Source organism: Lissotriton vulgaris, chromosome 6 (assembly GCF_964263255.1).
Source record: "Lissotriton vulgaris chromosome 6, aLisVul1.2, whole genome shotgun sequence".
Taxonomy (NCBI): Eukaryota; Metazoa; Chordata; class Amphibia; order Caudata; family Salamandridae; genus Lissotriton; species Lissotriton vulgaris.
In genome coordinates this window covers 60,534,642-60,552,134 of record NC_141694.1, presented here as the reverse complement: position 1 = coordinate 60,552,134, position 17,493 = coordinate 60,534,642, and positions in this window count along the sequence as shown.

Sequence of the window (17,493 nt, the reverse complement as noted above, 5' to 3'; positions counted from 1 at the left end):
GGGGTGATGTCGTTGGAGTTGGCCGAGGGGTTGGAAAATTCCTTGACGATGTTGAAAAGTTCCTTGCTGTTGTGGGCGTTGTTGTCAAGTCGATCCTTGAATGCTGTTTTCTTGGCTTTTCGGATCAGTTGGTGGTGAGTACGGATGGCGCTTTTGAAGGCGTCCTTGGTGTTGGTGGATGGGTCTTTTTTCCAGGCCTTTTCAAGGGAGCGGCACAGTTTCTTGGAATTCTTGAGGTCATCGTTGAACCATGAGGCCTTCTTGATGCCAAGTTTGTGTTGACGTTTTTTCAGTGGTGCTAAGGTGTCGGCGGTGTTGGATAGCCAGAGGGTGAGGTTGGAGGCGGCTTCGTTGGCGTTAGAAGAGAGGGCTGGGGAGGTTTGAAGGAGCGATGTGGAGATCTGCTCCGTGGTGATTTTGTTCCAGTTTCTTTGTAGAGTTGGTTGGAGGTGGATGATGGGTTTCGGCTTGTTGTAGGTGAAGTGAACGCAGCTGTGGTCAGTCCAGAGGAGATCCGTAGTGTGGCTGAAGGAGACATGGTTGCTGGAGGTGAAGATGGGGTCGAGTGTGTGACCTGCGATGTGGGTGGGGGAAGTGACCAGTTGTTTAAGTCCGAGGTTGGAGAGGTTGTCCAAGAGGGTGGCGGTGTTGCGGTCGTTGATCTTTTCAAGGTGGAAGTTGAGGTCTCCCAGAAGGATGTAGTCTTTGGAGGGGAGCGCGTGTGGGGTGATGAAGTCCGTGATGTCTTCACTGAATTTTGCGCGGGGTCCTGGTGGTCTGTAGAGGAGAGTGCCTCGGAGTGTGGTTTTGGGGTCGATGTGGATCTGGAAGTGAAGGTGTTCGGAGTTAGCGAGGTTGGCGTCAGAGCTGGTTGAGATGCGGATTGATTTCTTATGGACGATAGCGATTCCTCCTCCTGTATGGTCTGTGCGGTCCTTGCGTGTGATCTTATAGTCATCAGGGATAGCGATGGCGATGTCAGGGGCGGAGGAAGCGTTCATCCATGTTTCCGTTAGGAAGGCGACGTCAGGAGAGATGGTGTCTAGTAGGTTCCAAAGGTCAATGGCGTGCCTGTGGACCAAGCGGGTGTTGAGAAGGATGCATTCTAGGTGGTTGGGGTCGGTAATCTGTGTTGTGGTCGCAGCGGAGATGTTGTCGGTGCCGCTAAATTTGCAGGAGAGGCAGGAGAACGGTCCATGGGTGCGTCCAGGAGCGGCTTGGACGCAGTTGGGGGCGCGACTGGGGTTAAAGGCTAGGAGGGTGGCGGCATCGTAGGTAACGCGGGGGGGCTGGGCAGCGCGAGGGGCAGGGGGACTGGCGCTGGGCGCGGTCCAGGCGCGGACGGGCGTAGACGGGCTTACCTTTGGCGCACCTTCGGCGCGCAAGGAGCGCGATCGCTGCGCGTTATCGCTGCGCGAGAATGCATATGTCATATATGGAGGAGGGGGAGGGGGCGAGGGAGGGTCAGCAGGGAGGCCCGGCTGTGGGGGCCAGGCTCTGAGGCACCAACAACAACAAGCGTAATATGGCGTCAGCGTAGGGAAAAACGAAACTGGAGGTAGTCTGGGGCTCAGGAAATTGACTAGGCTAGTTGCACAATCGCGCTCCTCGAATCAGGGTTCCAGATCAAAGCGCCGTGACTACAATGCCCCCAGAGCGTTGCAATGCCCAGATCTAGAAGCACCGTGTAAATAGTCCCCCAGGAGCTATTTAAATGTCTCAGTAGCGTCGCAATGGCACTCGCGCTGCAGCGCTATGTAGAGAGCTTAGGCGCTAGAAAAGGCAGAGCACAAATACAAAGTAGCTGATGAGTTAAATGTAAACGATACCTCGCAGGAGCAGGACACAGGGAGCGACCGTTTCTGAACTAGTCAGGACGGTCACAGCGCAGGCGGGGTCAGAGCAGGCAATGTACTTCGTGGGAGGGAGGGTCAGCAGGGAGGCGGGGCGGGCTGTGGGGGCCAGGCTCTGAGGCACCAACAACAACAAGCGTAATATGGCGTCAGCGTAGGGAAAAACGAAACTGGAGGTAGGCTGGGGCTCAGGAAATTGACTAGGCTAGTTGCACAATCACGCTCCTCGAATCAGGGTTCCAGATCAAAGCGCCGTGACTACAATGCCCCCAGAGCGTTGCAATGCCCAGATCTAGAAGCACCGTGTAAATAGTCCCCCAGGAGCTATTTAAATGTCTCAGTAGCGTCGCAATGGCACTCGCGCTGCAGCGCTATGTAGAGAGCTTAGGCGCTAGAAAAGGCAGAGCACAAATACAAAGCAGCTGATGAGTTAAATGTAAACGATACCTCGCAGGAGCAGGACACAGGGAGCGACCGTTTCTGAACTAGTCAGGACGGTCACAGCGCAGGCGGGGTCAGAGCAGGCAATGTACTTCGTGGGAGGGAGGGTCAGCAGGGAGGCGGGGCGGGCTGTGGGGGCCAGGCTCTGAGGCACCAACAACAACAAGCGTAATATGGCGTCAGCGTAGGGAAAAACGAAACTGGAGGTAGGCTGGGGCTCAGGAAATTGACCAGGCTAGTTGCACAATCGCGCTCCTCGAATCAGGGTTCCAGATCAAAGCGCCGTGACTACAATGCCCCCAGAGCGTTGCAATGCCCAGATCTAGAAGCACCGTGTAAATAGTCCCCCAGGAGCTATTTAAATGTCTCAGTAGCGTCGCAATGGCACTCGCGCTGCAGCGCTATGTAGAGAGCTTAGGCGCTAGAAAAGGCAGAGCACAAATACAAAGCAGCTGATGAGTTAAATGTAAACGATACCTCGCAGGAGCAGGACACAGGGAGCGACCGTTTCTGAACTAGTCAGGACGGTCACAGCGCAGGCGGGGTCAGAGCAGACAATGTACTTCGTGGGAGGGAGGGTCAGCAGGGAGGCGGGGCGGGCTGTGGGGGCCAGGCTCTGAGGCACCAACAACAACAAGCGTAATATGGCGTCAGCGTAGGGAAAAACGAAACTGGAGGTAGGCTGGGGCTCAGGAAATTGACTAGGCTAGTTGCACAATCGCGCTCCTCGAATCAGGGTTCCAGATCAAAGCGCCGTGACTACAATGCCCCCAGAGCGTTGCAATGCCCAGATCTAGAAGCACCGTGTAAATAGTCCCCCAGGAGCTATTTAAATGTCTCAGTAGCGTCGCAATGGCACTCGCGCTGCAGCGCTATGTAGAGAGCTTAGGCGCTAGAAAAGGCAGAGCACAAATACAAAGCAGCTGATGAGTTAAATGTAAACGATACCTCGCAGGAGCAGGACACAGGGAGCGACCGTGTGTGTTATTATATTGCAAATTTTTGTTTTTTACCAAGAGCATTAATGCTGCTGATTACATTGTAGGTAAATTATATTTCAAAATGTTCTGTGCATTTCAGGTGCACTGCTCTCCTTCTCAGTAGCGTTGCTACTATGCTTATTTGTTTTCGATTTTGTGTTCATTTCATTGGCCTGTGAAATTATGTATGAGTGTAGTTTAAAGAACTGCGTAATGCTAGACACTAAGGGTTAGATTTTTAATTACCGGCGCATCCCTGCAAAGTAGCAGGGATGCACCAGTAATTGTGCGCCACGCCACCACCACCCATGGTGCGCCGTATTTACAATGCGGCGCACCATGGGCCCAAAACGTCACCAAAGCGTTACGCATCTGTGCCGTAAAGGCGGCGCATTGCTGGAGTTGCGTCGCAACGATGGTGCAGCTCCAGCAATGCTCTGGGGTGCCCTATCTCCCCAATGCTGCATCAAGCCGTACGTCTGCTTCAAGCAGGCGCAGGGTTTGAGTCACACATCATTGTCCTCAAAGTGACTGATTGAAATCTTGTAGATTTCCCTCAGCCACTTTTAGGATGCGTTCCGGCGCAGGAACGCCCTCCCTTGCACCGGAACGCCCCCTGATGGCGCAGGGCTTTACAACGTGATGCATCTCCCATATGCGTCACGTTGTTAATATACACCGCACCATGGCGCCTCTTTTGTTCTGCCGCTGCGTCACAAAAGTCACGCAACAATGGAGTAAAAGAGCCGCAAGGGGCTTCTAAATCAGCCCCTACAGACTCAAGTCCAGTCCTTCCTTTGTACACATGGCGATAAGAAGAAATAGTGGTGGTGGATTGATAGTTTGAGTATTTTAATGACTGGTTAATGTAGTAGGAAACTTTTTAGTGTTGTCGCTGATCTGCAATCATAATGGACTTTGTCTGTCACTTCGCGTGCAAATCAAGCAATACTAATAACGTAGTAGACCACATGAGATCGGTCAATATATCCCGTGGAATAGTTGTCTATTTGCTATTTCACCAAAATATTTTGTTATTGTTCTTTTGAAATGTTTGATTTGGTTGACAAATATCATCCATGTTTTCTGGTCTTTCTTTCTTTTTTTTTTTTTTAAACCTTTATTTGGAGACAAGCAGGGAAAAGGGAAGTGCATACACAATACATACAGTCACATATGGCCATTGCAATGGTACGTCAGAACCCAAAAAATGAGATACAAGCAAGGGCAGGACCGCATACCAGCCAATACACGGAGCAACATCGAAATGTACAGTGCAAATTAGAGAGCAATGATCCAGCATGTACAGGCAAGCTAAAAAGACAAAACAGTATGGACACATTCCGTTAGCGTATAGCATATAAAACAAAGGAGACTCAGACAAAAGGGACACATAAAATAATGATACCTTACAGGGATACAATCTCATTTCCTAGCCACACACTTGTCGTAAAGGGAACCACAGCCCCCAAGAGCTCGCATGTAGAGGAGACAACCCAGCCTCTCCCCCGATACTAGGAGATCAGCAGGTGTAATATAAAATCCCAGCCCACCATGTTGCCATTAACCAATCCCTTCACGGTCCCCAAGTTCAGAATCAGAGTCCTGCACAGCTCTGGTTAGGAGGTACACCTGGAGCGGACTCCAAAAGTCCTTCGGTCTGCATCGGACAGGCATCAAGTCAGCGTAGATATTGTATTGATCCTGACAGTATATGAGGTCAGTCACCCAATCCTGAAAGCGCGGCACTCTGCCACGACCCCAGCAACAAGCAACCCTGCGCTTAGCCAGCAGCAGGGCCACATCAACAAATCTACGGTGAGAGGCAGGCACGTCCTTAGAGTAGCCCAGCAACATCACTAAGGGGCCAAATGCCACCCCATCCTCCGCCATAATCTGCAGGGCTTCATGAACCTGAGTCCAATATTCCAGCACCCCCGCGCAGCTCCAAGCCAAGTGCAGGAAGTCAGCGCCTTCCGCACGACACCTAGCACACCTGTCATCCTCCGCTAAATGAAACCGTAGTTTCCTCGCCGGGGTATAATAGTACCTCTGAACAAACTTGTAGTGGATAATTTTAAGGCGACAACTAGAGGAAACATTGGCCGTGAGCCCACAGCAGTACTGCCAATGCTCATCGGTAATAAGGGCTCCCAACTCAGCAACCCATTGCTCGCGCACCCTATTGGCTGGGACCGAACGCTGTCTGCGAATAGCCCCGTACAATGTCGACACCAGGTGTCGCCCATCTGAAACCAAAAGCACGTGGAGGGGGAGGGTAACCCCAGGCTCCGAAGGGAAATCCGGTAGCAGAGCACGCATGCCCTGCCGTAAACGGATAAAGTAGAACAGCTCCAGAGGGGAGCATGCAGCCACTCCGAAGAAATGAGCCTGCGTGCGGAAGGCACCTGCATGAAACAAGTCGCCCCACGTGAGGATACCGAGCCGTCGACACATTCGTTGAAACCCCGTTTCCAACAACAGCGACAAATCAGGATGATAAGACAGAGGCAAGGTCGGCGAATAAAGAAAGGAAACGTCCAGCAATTGAACCACCCGTTTCCAAGCATCCACCGTGCACGTCACCGTCGTGCGAGGCGTTTCCACATCTGACACCTTGCCCAAAACCATCCCCTCCAGAGGGAGCGGGTGGGCAACCCAATGTTCAGCAGCAATTTGGGGCATAAACGGCGTGGGGCGCATCCAGTGATAAGCGTAATGCACCTGAGCGCTAAGATAATAAAGCTCAAAGTCAGGGACGTCGAAACCGCCATCAGCATAGGGCAACGTAAGGGTAGCCCAAGCCACCCGCGGCTGCTTGCCCCCCCAGAACAATCGTATGAGCTCGGAGCGAAGTCTGCGAAAAAAATAAGCACCAGGATGATACGGAAGGTTTTGAAAGAGGTAAAGAAAGCGGGGCAAAACTACCATCTTGATAAGGGACTCCCTACCGGCCATGGAGAGAGGCAAGGACATCCATCTAGTGACGTCATCTGCAAGTTTAGTAATAGCCACTCCATAATTAAGCCGAACCGATTCTTCTCTATCCAAGGACACGACAATGCCGAGATATCGCAACTCCGAATCACACCATTCCAAAGGATAGTCAAGGGGAAACCTAGCTACAGCAGCAGTGAGGGGGAAAAGCTGAGACTTCCGCCAGTTGATATGGACACCGGAGACACCTCCAAAAGCGACCAGCTCCCGTAAGAGCGAATTAAGGTTGTCCTCAGGGTCTTTAACATAGAGTGTTACATCGTCGGCGTATAAAGAAATACCGACTTGCCGTTGAAGACAATTAAAGGCGCTCTGCTGGTGAAATTGACGAATCCTGCAGGCCAGCGGCTCAATGGCTATCGCAAACAAGAGGGGCGAGAGGGGGCATCCCTGTCGGGTCCCTCTCGTAAGAGGGAACGAGGGGGACAACACCCCATTCACCACTACCCTCGCCATCGGATCAGTATATAAGAGCTTAACCCATGAGATGAAGATCCTGGGAAAGCCCATCCGACAGAGAACATCAATAAGATAGCCCCACTCAACAGAGTCAAACGCCTTAGTGGCATCAAGAAAGATAGCGGCAACCGGGACAGTAGGAGCAATGGTCGATACAAGCGAAAACAAGGTGCGTAGATTGTGGGAGGTAGCACGGCCGGGCACAAATCCCGACTGATCGGGCAATACAATAACGGGCATGAGCTCGGCTAGTCTTACTGCCAAGACCTTCGCGAGAATTTTAACATCACAATTGAGCAATGAGAGGGGCCTATAGGAGCCCACATCCAGCGGATCCTTACCCGGCTTGAGCAGCGACGTAATGGCGACCTCACGCATGGAGCCCGGCAGACGCCCCTCCTCCAGGGACTCCTCAAAAACCTCACGGAGAACAGGGGCCATGGTGTCCACGTAACACTTGTAAAATTCAGCAGGAAGGCCATCCAGACCGGCGGCCTTCCCATTAGACAGAGACATGATGGCATTCCTGACCTCCTCCACCTCCAGGGGCCTGCCTAAGAACTCTCGATGGCCATCCGATAACCAACAAAGTGCCAGCTCGTCAAGAAATCCACCATACCGAGTCTCACCCGTCTGCTGTGTCGTGTAAAGGTGCGCATAATGGTCAATAAAAGTACGCTGAATCTCCGAAGTGTCCCGACAGCGAGTGCCATCCGGTGATACCAATTCCAACACGTCCGACCCATGCCTTGGATGTCTAGTTAGGGCAGCGAGGACCTTACCAGGCCTCTCCCCTTCACAGTATCTCCTCGCCGTCCAGTATTTCCCCCTGTGCTTAGCCTCTCTAGCAGCCTCCTCCTCGTACTCGGAGAGTTTAGTACGGAACTGCACCAGAAGATCGGGATCAGAGTCAACCTGCATCCTGCGTTCTAAATCCCGCAAGTTCGAGGGTCCGAACAATCAGTCGAAGTACTCCACAGCTTTTAGAAATAGTGACACCCCGGATCGTAACCTTGAACGCCTCCCATATAACCTTGACGCTATCCACAGAGCCCTTGTTTCTAGGGAAGAACGCCTCTACCTCCACACCAAGCTCCTCCCTGAACACCGGATCAAGCAAAGCAGTTGGAAATAGACGCCAAGGTGGGCGCGGCCTATGCAGCCCGGGGACGGATAGAACAACCTTCACCGGACAGTGATCAGAGTACGTCCGAGCCAGATGTGTAGCCTCCCGTAGGCCAGCTACCAACCCTCTAGAGAGAAACACATAGTCCAGTCTCGCCCATGAACGAGCATGTGTGGTGTAATGAGTGCCCTCCTTGGTGGCAGGGTGGGTGTACCTCCAGCTGTCGACCAACCCAGCCTCCTCCACAATTCCACGCAACACTTCTCTAGCCTGTACATTATACTGAGGACTCCCCTCCGATCTGTCCGATTGGGCATGAAATGCAAAATTGAAATCCCCCCCCCACACAATGTAAGTGGCATCCACAGCAAGAACATGACCCCACAAAGTGACAAAAAAGATTGGCGTATCGACATTAGGAGCATAGCAATTAACAAACAGTACAGTGTTCTGCCCAAGCCGCCCCCACAGTAGCACATAGCGCCCCTCAGGGACCCCCACAAATCCCAGTTCCTGAAATGCGAGCGATTTTTTAACAAGGATGACAACCCCTCGAGCATAAGAAGAATAGGAGGCAAACCTCCTGGCCGCAGCCCACCGCCCGCCAAAGTGGGGGGAAGGAGCGGGGCGCAGATGCGTCTCCTGGAGGAGAGCAACATGAATAGCATGCCTGTCCAGATACTGGACCACGCTGCGACATTTCCTGGCATCATTAAGTCCCCGTACATTCCAGGACAGAATCGATATCTGATCTATAACAACAGTCGACATTACCCAGTGTCAGGGCCCCACGGGACCCAATAAGCAAATACAGGACATCCAACTACCAGCAACAGCCAGCGACAGGTCCACGCCCTAGGGCGCGGACACCCCCCCACATACACTCCACACATTCCCCAGCCATCTCCGAACCGATCAACCAAAACCTCAACAACCCCCCCCCAGTCAAACCATCCATGCAACAAGCACTCAGAACATACTGCGCGCCGCACGCTGCCAATCCAGCTTACGCGACCCACAACTCGCATACGCGCTTCTCTTGCAAAGCGATCTCCGTCACGTGGCAGCCTAAGATGGCGGCCGGTGCGCTCGGGCCCACAGCGGACGGGAGCACAGGCCCCAGGATCAGTTCCGCCAGAGAAAGAAGTGGACCAGCCTAAACAGCGGGCACGATACCACACCTGTGCACACAGACAACAGCAGCACCTCACATACCGACCCACGAGTCCCGGGCAAACAAACATGGACAGCTTCATTCCCGCCCCACCCACCCACCTGATACCACCCCAACTATCAGGCCATATGCACCCCCGCCCCCCCCGTTCCCCAACACACATCCAGTCAAACAACAAAAGACTAGAATCCAAACCAAAGGTACACATGGGGCACACCCTCCGGGGAACCTTCCAGAGGTGCACGATACCACTCCCTCACGCCACGCCAGTGCCCGCGCTAACGAGTGTCAGACGGCCCCAGGCGCAGCGCGGGGGGGTGGGTGCCCAGAGCGCGACACCAGATAGCACCAACCTGCAGTGCCATACCGACCCCAAGAAACAAAAAAAACGCACTCACTCATCTCAATAAGGACATGACCCCAGCCCCAACAAAAGTAAAAGCGGGCAATAGGTAGGCCACATATGCGGAGAAAGAAGGCAGTAGAAGTCAATATAAAAGGTAATCGTCCAGAATACTCCAAAAACAATAAAAGGAGAGACAAAGACCAAAGTCACCACAATCAGGCGACCTCTTCCTCAGCCGCCGAATGCTCATCCTCAGGATCTCGAACGCCTCCACGATCCGCAGCTGCTCGCTCGCGCTGGAGGCGCTTCGCAAAGTCCTCAGCATGCTGTGGGTTGGTGAAAAAATGTTGTTTAGCCTGGTGCGTCACCCTAAGTTTGGCAGGATACAGCAAGGCGTAGTCTACTTGTAGATCCCGAAGTTTCTTTTTCACCCCCAGGAACTTACGACGCTGGTCCTGTACCATCGGCGTGAAGTCGGGGTACATGGTGAAAGACACCCCTTCGAAGGAAAGGGCCCTATTAGTGCGGGCAGCCTGGAGGGCGGCGTCCCGGTCACGATAGTTCAAAAGGCGCGCAATGATGGGGCGCGGTGCAGCCCCAGAGGCCGGCCGAGGTCCCAGTGTCCGATGCGCCCTCTCAACAATGAACTGGGATGAGAACGCTGCCGCCCCAATGGCGCCCACCAGTAGCCTCTCCACATAAGTCTCCATTTTGCCCACATTTGTGGACTCCGGCACACCTACGATGCGGACGTTGTTGCGCCTACTCCTCGCCTCCAACTCCTCATTCTTAGCGGCAATGACGCGCAAGATATTGTCCATTCTCGCCAGTTGGGTGGTATGGGTGGCCGCCGTGTCGTCGTGGTCCGAAATGCGCTGTTCCGCCGCAGTCAATCGCTCCTCATGCACGTCCAGCTTCTGGACGACCGCATCCATGCGTGACGATATTTTGTCCACCTTGTCCACTATCGTGGCAAACCCTTGCCTCATCTCCTGCATCATTTGGGTAAAGTCCGGTGGTGGTGGTTGCGGGACACTATCAGCGGCATTCGGGGGGGGGGGACCGCGAAGTCCCGGCCTCATGGAGCAAACACGTCCCCCGCCTAGCCCCTCCAGAGTCAAAGGACAATTTGGATTGTTTAGTGTCCGGCTTCCCCATAATGGTGCGCTAGCGATGCAATGGGGGACCAAAGCAAATAGGAGTCAGGATATAGTTCGGACAAAGGGTACGGCCAAAAAAGCCCGAATCGTGGGGGCACGAGCAGGCCAGCGCGCCCCGCCACTCCCAACGACGAGAAAATGGCCGTCTCCGCTACCAGATCAAAGGGGCGAGCCCCCAGAAGACAAGAAGAAGATCCGCTGCAGCTCCGTGAGCAATGGTATCCGGGCAGGCAGATGTAGGATCCAAGGGATCAGTCCGACAGCAAGGGAAAACCAAACGGTCTGCCCGGCTAGCGAGCGGGCCCGGTGGAGAGGGGCGGAGCAAGGCCTACACCCCACGTGCAGAGCCCCGGACTGGCATGAACGATGACACCGGGCCAAGGGGCATCAGACCTCCAGAGCGCAAGTCGGGGAAACTTGGGATCCTCGTAGCTTCGGCCAGCAACCTCCGAATGGCCCAGGAGTTGGACCGTGGGTGGTCAGTCGATATCCCAGTAGATCTGTGGGGTCAGATCAGGGCGCAGCGATGGTAATCAGGATCCCTAGGCGGATAATAGCTCCGGGCAGCGGGAGCCTCACGACAGTGCGGCCATTCCGCAGTGCGCCCTCTAGCGCCCTGGTCTTTCTTTCTTTCATGTTGTACATCAGCTCCCCCCAGGGGCAAGAGGACACAGGAGGAGGAGGCTGCTGTTCAACAGGATGCAGGCCAGGATCGGGCAGGCGAGGGCTCCTTTGCTGGCCCCGGTAAGTTTTAATTTTAATATAGAGTACCTATTTTTTCCTAGCGTTCCTCATCTTTGATCTTCTTGTAGACTGTACCTAAATTCTTATCCTGCCTCGACTATGACTCCCTGTGGTATTACTAGATTATTCTTATTAGTCTGTCTGTGTAGCTAACTAAGATTGCACAGTTGGCAATTCCATTGGACTCCCATTCTAGTCAGCAATAGCTCTATGCACTGAGTGCAGTCCTCTGGGATTGTCTATAATTTCTTTTCAAGTCTTCTAAATGTTTATGCTTTGACAATTGCCAACAATAAAAAGGTGAATGACCACCAAGAAAGAATAGGATACTACTTTACTTTTGGTTTGGATAAGAGGACAATCCATTCTACTACTGTTGCAGGGACAAATCTGCACAAACAGAACTATGGACACTAAATAATGCATTGCTTAGCTTATCAATTATAATTGGCGCTGTTAGACTTTCCACATACCTCAGTGATAACAGACTTTGTAGTTGAACCCCCAATCTCCTTACTGACTTGATAGTGTGGCAGAGTCATTTAGCTCCCAAAGTCACCGATGATTGATCCCCAATGATGATTATCCAACGCAGGACAAGAGTACGGAGTCAGAGTCAAGAAGTGTCAGAGGCAGGAACTCATGCTTGCAAAAATTGCAAAACCTTTAGTTTAGCCACTCTAGTCTGGAGGACCAAAAACCACAGAGTCTATTTAAGTTTAAAAGCTTTATTAAAAGTAAACACATTTATTAAAATCAAGTTTGTCATAAAACTAAACGTTTAACTGAAAATGGAAAAGTGCTTAGTGCTGACGATTAATTGAACACATTTCTTGTGGTCGAGCTGAGCTCTCACCTGGTTTGAACTTGATCTTGCTCGTGTTTTTAGAAGTCAAGCTTCTGTCTGTTAGGAGAAAAAGTGGTGCGTGTTAAAAATAAAAAGCAAGCATTCATCAGTTGTGCCAAAAAGTGCAGCAAGACAACAGCCTTCCCTGGAAAAAGGGACATTTTTACTTTAGAGTAGACAGTCACAAATGATTACATCGTTTTCTGGTTTTTTCACATTTCTTTATTCCTAGACCAAATATTATATAGTAGTGAGTGGTGTATTCTAACATTCTTAAATGTACTTTGTAGGTGGAACATCTGGAGGCGGGGCTAGCGCGGAGGTGGTGGTGCTGGATGAGGGAAACACTTCTGGGGAGGATGCAGTGCAAGTGCCGGACGACACCAATGTGCCTGTGAGGGTTCACTCAGTGGTGGCGGGCAGAGGTAAGCTATATATTCCTTACTTATTGAGATTGAATACTGCAGAGTGTGCTATCTGCACGGGTGTATTATAAATCAACCAGGTAGTAGCCTCCTCTAAATGTACTTCGACTTAGCTGTGAAGTTTTGGGCGAGAAGAATCTCAATCAGATCTGAGATGAACTTGATGGATGGGATGAACGAAAAGCGAAAGAAGGGTGTAAGTAAGTGTGGAAGGACGAGAAATTTAACGATGACTGGCAAAGAAGAATGATATGTGTTTGCTTGGTCCCCGAGGTGGCTGGGAAGGAAAGAATATGGTATGGTGCATGGCTGGGTGAATGATGAAGCAAGGATGGGTGGAAGGAGAACAGCCTGGGTGGGTGAAACAGAAACTGTATGTGTGCATATACTTTGAATGGATGGATGCCTGGATCATGGTACTATCTGACTCTTAGATAGCATATGTGTATCTAGAGAGAGTAGATGGTCACTGGATGAACTAAGTGTTACTTTGAAGAGCATGTAACACCGCACCCGCACGTCCGTTCCAGTGTAGGAAAGGCAAGGAAAAGAAGTTGTAATTTTGTCCAAGTACTACCATGAATAGTGGCAGTAGTTTGTATTGCAACTGCAAGCACAGCATATATTCGGTTATTACGGTGGACACTCCCTACCTCTCTTAATAAGTTTAGTTTAGTAGTAGTACAACATTCATGTGTGGGTGTATCACTGTTCACTCAATAAAAAGCAAAACACCTAAAGTCATCCCATATGTAATCAAATACATCCCATGTGAAGTGATAGATAATCAGATTTAGCTTCTTCATTTTCCTTTTCTAGTACTCATTTGCACTGTAGGGTGAAAGTTAAATTAATTAAGCAGTAGCCCTTTTAACAGAGTATTCTCAGTGCCACCCGTAATAGAAAAGTAAGAGCTTCGCCACCTGCATGTACTGGACCGGTACAGTAACGCAAGTCTGTCTCACGCATCATGGTGTGCGTCTGTTTTTCTCGGGTGCAAGTTCACTGCGCTGGCATTATGCCGGCTTGCATAAGATAACATACCAATTTTCCTAAACAAGAGAGAAGAAGAAGAATAAGACTGGTGTACTGTCATAGTCGACTATAATGGAAGTCCATAGTGCTCGTAGAATTTGTTCCTTAAACTCCCACTAATGTTAGAGCAAGGATGAAGAAGTGGGAGGTTAGATAGATACTGGCCTCAATAGTTATGTACTGTGCTTTCAAGTTGCTAGTTGTACTGTGACACAACTTTCTGCTCAATCATTTTGTGTTAATCTTAAGGAGCATTGGTTACAGACTATGTCTTTCTTTCTTCATATAGTTGCTCCTTCCAAATCATCAAAACCAACAAGGAAGGAGCGGGCTCGAATGGCCCGGCAACGGAGGCTGGATGCCACTGTCGCCGAATATCGGCGGCTGGTGGCCCTGGAGGAGGAGGACACGCAGTCTACTGGTACAACATCCACTGGGACAGCTGCATCCTCCTCCATGCCCCCACGGGCTGCCAGCCAGCGCAGTGCTCCAGCGGTTCGGAGCCGGGCTACCAAAGCCAACCGCCACCGCCGAGCAGCAAAGACAGCAGCTGCTCCCCACAGGAGTTGCAAGGCACGCCAGCACCGCTTATGCCTCAGAGTGTCCTACCTGGAGCAGGAGGTCCTAACATATACGACCTTGGTGGAGGGCCTCCGCTCCGACCATGCCACCCTCCGCAAGGAGTATGATGCCCTGGCCGCTAAAGTGAACACCATCCTGCCGTAGTGTCCCTTGCTCCTTTTTCAGAGACTTTTGGGGGGTGGGAATTGGGAGTTGGGTTGTTTTTGGGACTTTTGAAGGACAATCGTTGGGGTTAGGGAGGGTCTTGCGGGAGATTATTTTGTTAGGGCTACACAAATATACTTTTTGAAACTTTATCTGAGCATACCTGTTTTTTACTGCTTTTGAGTCTGGTGGGTGGGGGTTTAACAGTAAGTTTGTTTTCCTGAAACTTAAGTCTGAGTCATTTTCTTCCTTTAAGTGTAAATGGCTAAATGTTTTCAACACTAAGTGCCTCTCACAGAGTAAGTGAATTCAAGAGTCCTAGGACTTTAGTAGTACTACCGTCAATCTCTCGTCTCTCCTAATACTCCATTATACTACCTCCCACCAAACGCTTATCTTACCTGTAATTTGTGTTTGAAAGTAAGGCTAGGCCCAGGGCTGGCTCCACGGGAAATGGCGATTAAGGTTGGCAATCCTGGGCGGATGAAATGTCCTCATTGCGGTGGTACTAGTGGTGTGACACAGTGGCAGTTGCATGCCTATGGAAAAAAAGAAAAGTAAACCTGGTTTGTCCTTACTGGAGCATTACAACAGTACGATAGAGAATATAGAAGGTGACAGTACACTAGAACAGTGCCACAATGTAGCCTAACAAATGGTAAAGTATTGAAAGTATAACTAGAACTTGCGTTGAATTTCTTTGACATTGGCTACTACTACCAGAAATAGTACTGAAGCTGAGTAAGTCTAGAATATATGCTCGGATTCCTTCACCAGCCTGTTGCTATGACCTTATCCTCCCCAGCAAGTCTGTGGAATTATTGATGTCATTTAGTCACACATCAATCAAAACCACACAGCCCGGGGGAAGCCCGGGGGAAGAGGGTTAGGGTTTGGAAAATGGATGGGAATGGGGGTTTCTTTTTGGGTAGGTTTTGTTGAGAGAAGAAAAAAAAAGCACAGCATGGACAAACAATAATTGAAGATAAAGAAATCTTTGGGTACAAAGCTAACCATAAATCTTTTAAGTGACATAAAGGAAGTGCATGCACTACTGCATGCATTGTTACTGAAAAGTAAGTAGTACTTTCGACAACCGTGAAACCGAGAAACACTTCTTACATTAAATTAGGTTTAAAAAATAGCCGAAGTAAAACCTATAGAATAGCTGTAGGGATCAATTTAGAAGCAGAGAGAGATCCAAGAAATGCAGTCACACTCATAGAAGAAAACAATGGATACTGTATCTGTATGTTGTTGTAGTTGTCCTGTTGAAATTGGTAAGTAAGTTGCACGCATCAAACCATTCCTCTTATTAGCGGCACTCCTCCATTCCAGCTGATGCTTCGTCCATCAATGTTGGTGACCAGAAGACACCCTGTCCACTGCCTGCCAGGATGCTGAATTGCGTCTCGCTAATGTGAAGCTTGACTTCATCCTTTTTTTCCCATTGCACAGACTGAAACCCGGCCTGTAATTATTGATGGAAAAACAGGAAGTGATATTAGAACACCACTGATAAATAAATATAAGGTATGTACGCTGTGTAGTGCAAAAAAGTCACACTTTGAGTTTCCTAATAGACAGTACAATATTTTTGAAAGTGCGTACTCTGTCTGAGTCTCCTTTTGAAGGATAAATAAGTATGGGCAAATTAATTTAGCAGATCTTTCCCCTCAAGCTAGGTGTACTGTAAACTGTGTTTTAGAACAAAATTAGACCTTCCCAGCAGTGCTCCCACCCAGACCCTTACTAAAGCCAGTCTCAAAAATGTGGAAGACCCCCAATCAGATCTCAAAAAACGAGGCCTAGTAGAAAACTGGTGACAAAACGTACTTTGAAAGTAAAAGTAGGCCCAACTACCCCCTTACCCACCGTGGATTGTATTCAAACCACTTGCAAGCAAGCAAAAGTATCCATGCCCAGCATCGCTCCAAGACTCGCAAACCCCCCCACAAACAGCCCCCCACCCAAACACATGCAATACAAATACTGCTAACCCTAACGAGCCCTAAGTTAAGAATAGTGGCAAACACTTTCTTTAACTATGCCAAATCCCCCCTTTCCCACCATGGATTTTCTTCAAATCCCTTACAACCAAAAGTACACATTCCCACGAGTGCTCTAAGACCCCAGAACTCAGTTGCAAAAATCTAGAACACCCCGAAACACATGCAATCCTGCTGCTAGGGCTAACCCTAACGAACCCTAAGTTACAAAAAGTGCCAAAAGGCTTTTCCTTATGGATTTTGTCCAAACCACTTCTATCCGGTAGTAGACCTTCCAAGCAATGCCCCAAGACCCGCCAACCGACCCGCAAAAAAGCACAACACCCCCAAACAGCCAAAAAGGAAAATCTCATACTTACAATATTTATCGGCCTGTGCAGCTAGGTCATAATAACTCCCGTTTTCCACCACGGATTTCCTGAAAAGCAAATGCAATCAAAATTAGACTGTGAAAGCAGTGCTCCCAGACCCCAAAACCCACCCACAAACACCCAGACCCCCCAAAGAGCACCTCAAAGGCAAGCAAGTCAGCAAAAACGCAAAAAGAAATTCGCCTCCGATTTGGTCCAAACCACTTTTATCCGGTATTAGAGCTTCCCAGCAATGGCCTCAGAGCCGTCAACCCAGGCGAAAACTAGTAGAAGACCCCCAAACAGCCAAAATGCAAAAGTACAAAAATGGGGATTTTCATGGCAATTTCCAAAATCACTCCGCGTGCGCTCTGCAGCTAGGCCCTAACTCCCCTCTGCCACCATGGATTTGCTTCAAACCTCTTGCAATCAAAACTATCCATACCCAGCAGTGCTCCCAGACCCCGAACCCCACCCACAAACACCAGGAAGCCCCCCAAACAGCCCCCGAAAACGCTACATTGAGCAAAATGTCAGAAATAGCAAAAAACATTTCAGCATGGATTTTGTCCAAACCACTTCTATCCGGTATTAGACCTTCCCAGCAATGCCCCAAGACCCGCCAACCCACCCGCAAAAAAGCACAACACCCCCAAACAGCCAAAAAGGAAAATCTCATACTTACAATATTTATCGGCCTGTGCAGCTAGGTCATAATAACTCCCGTTTTCCACCACGGATTTCCTGAAAAGCAAATGCAATCAAAATTAGACTGTGAAAGCAGTGCTCCCAGACCCCAAAACCCACCCACAAACACCCAG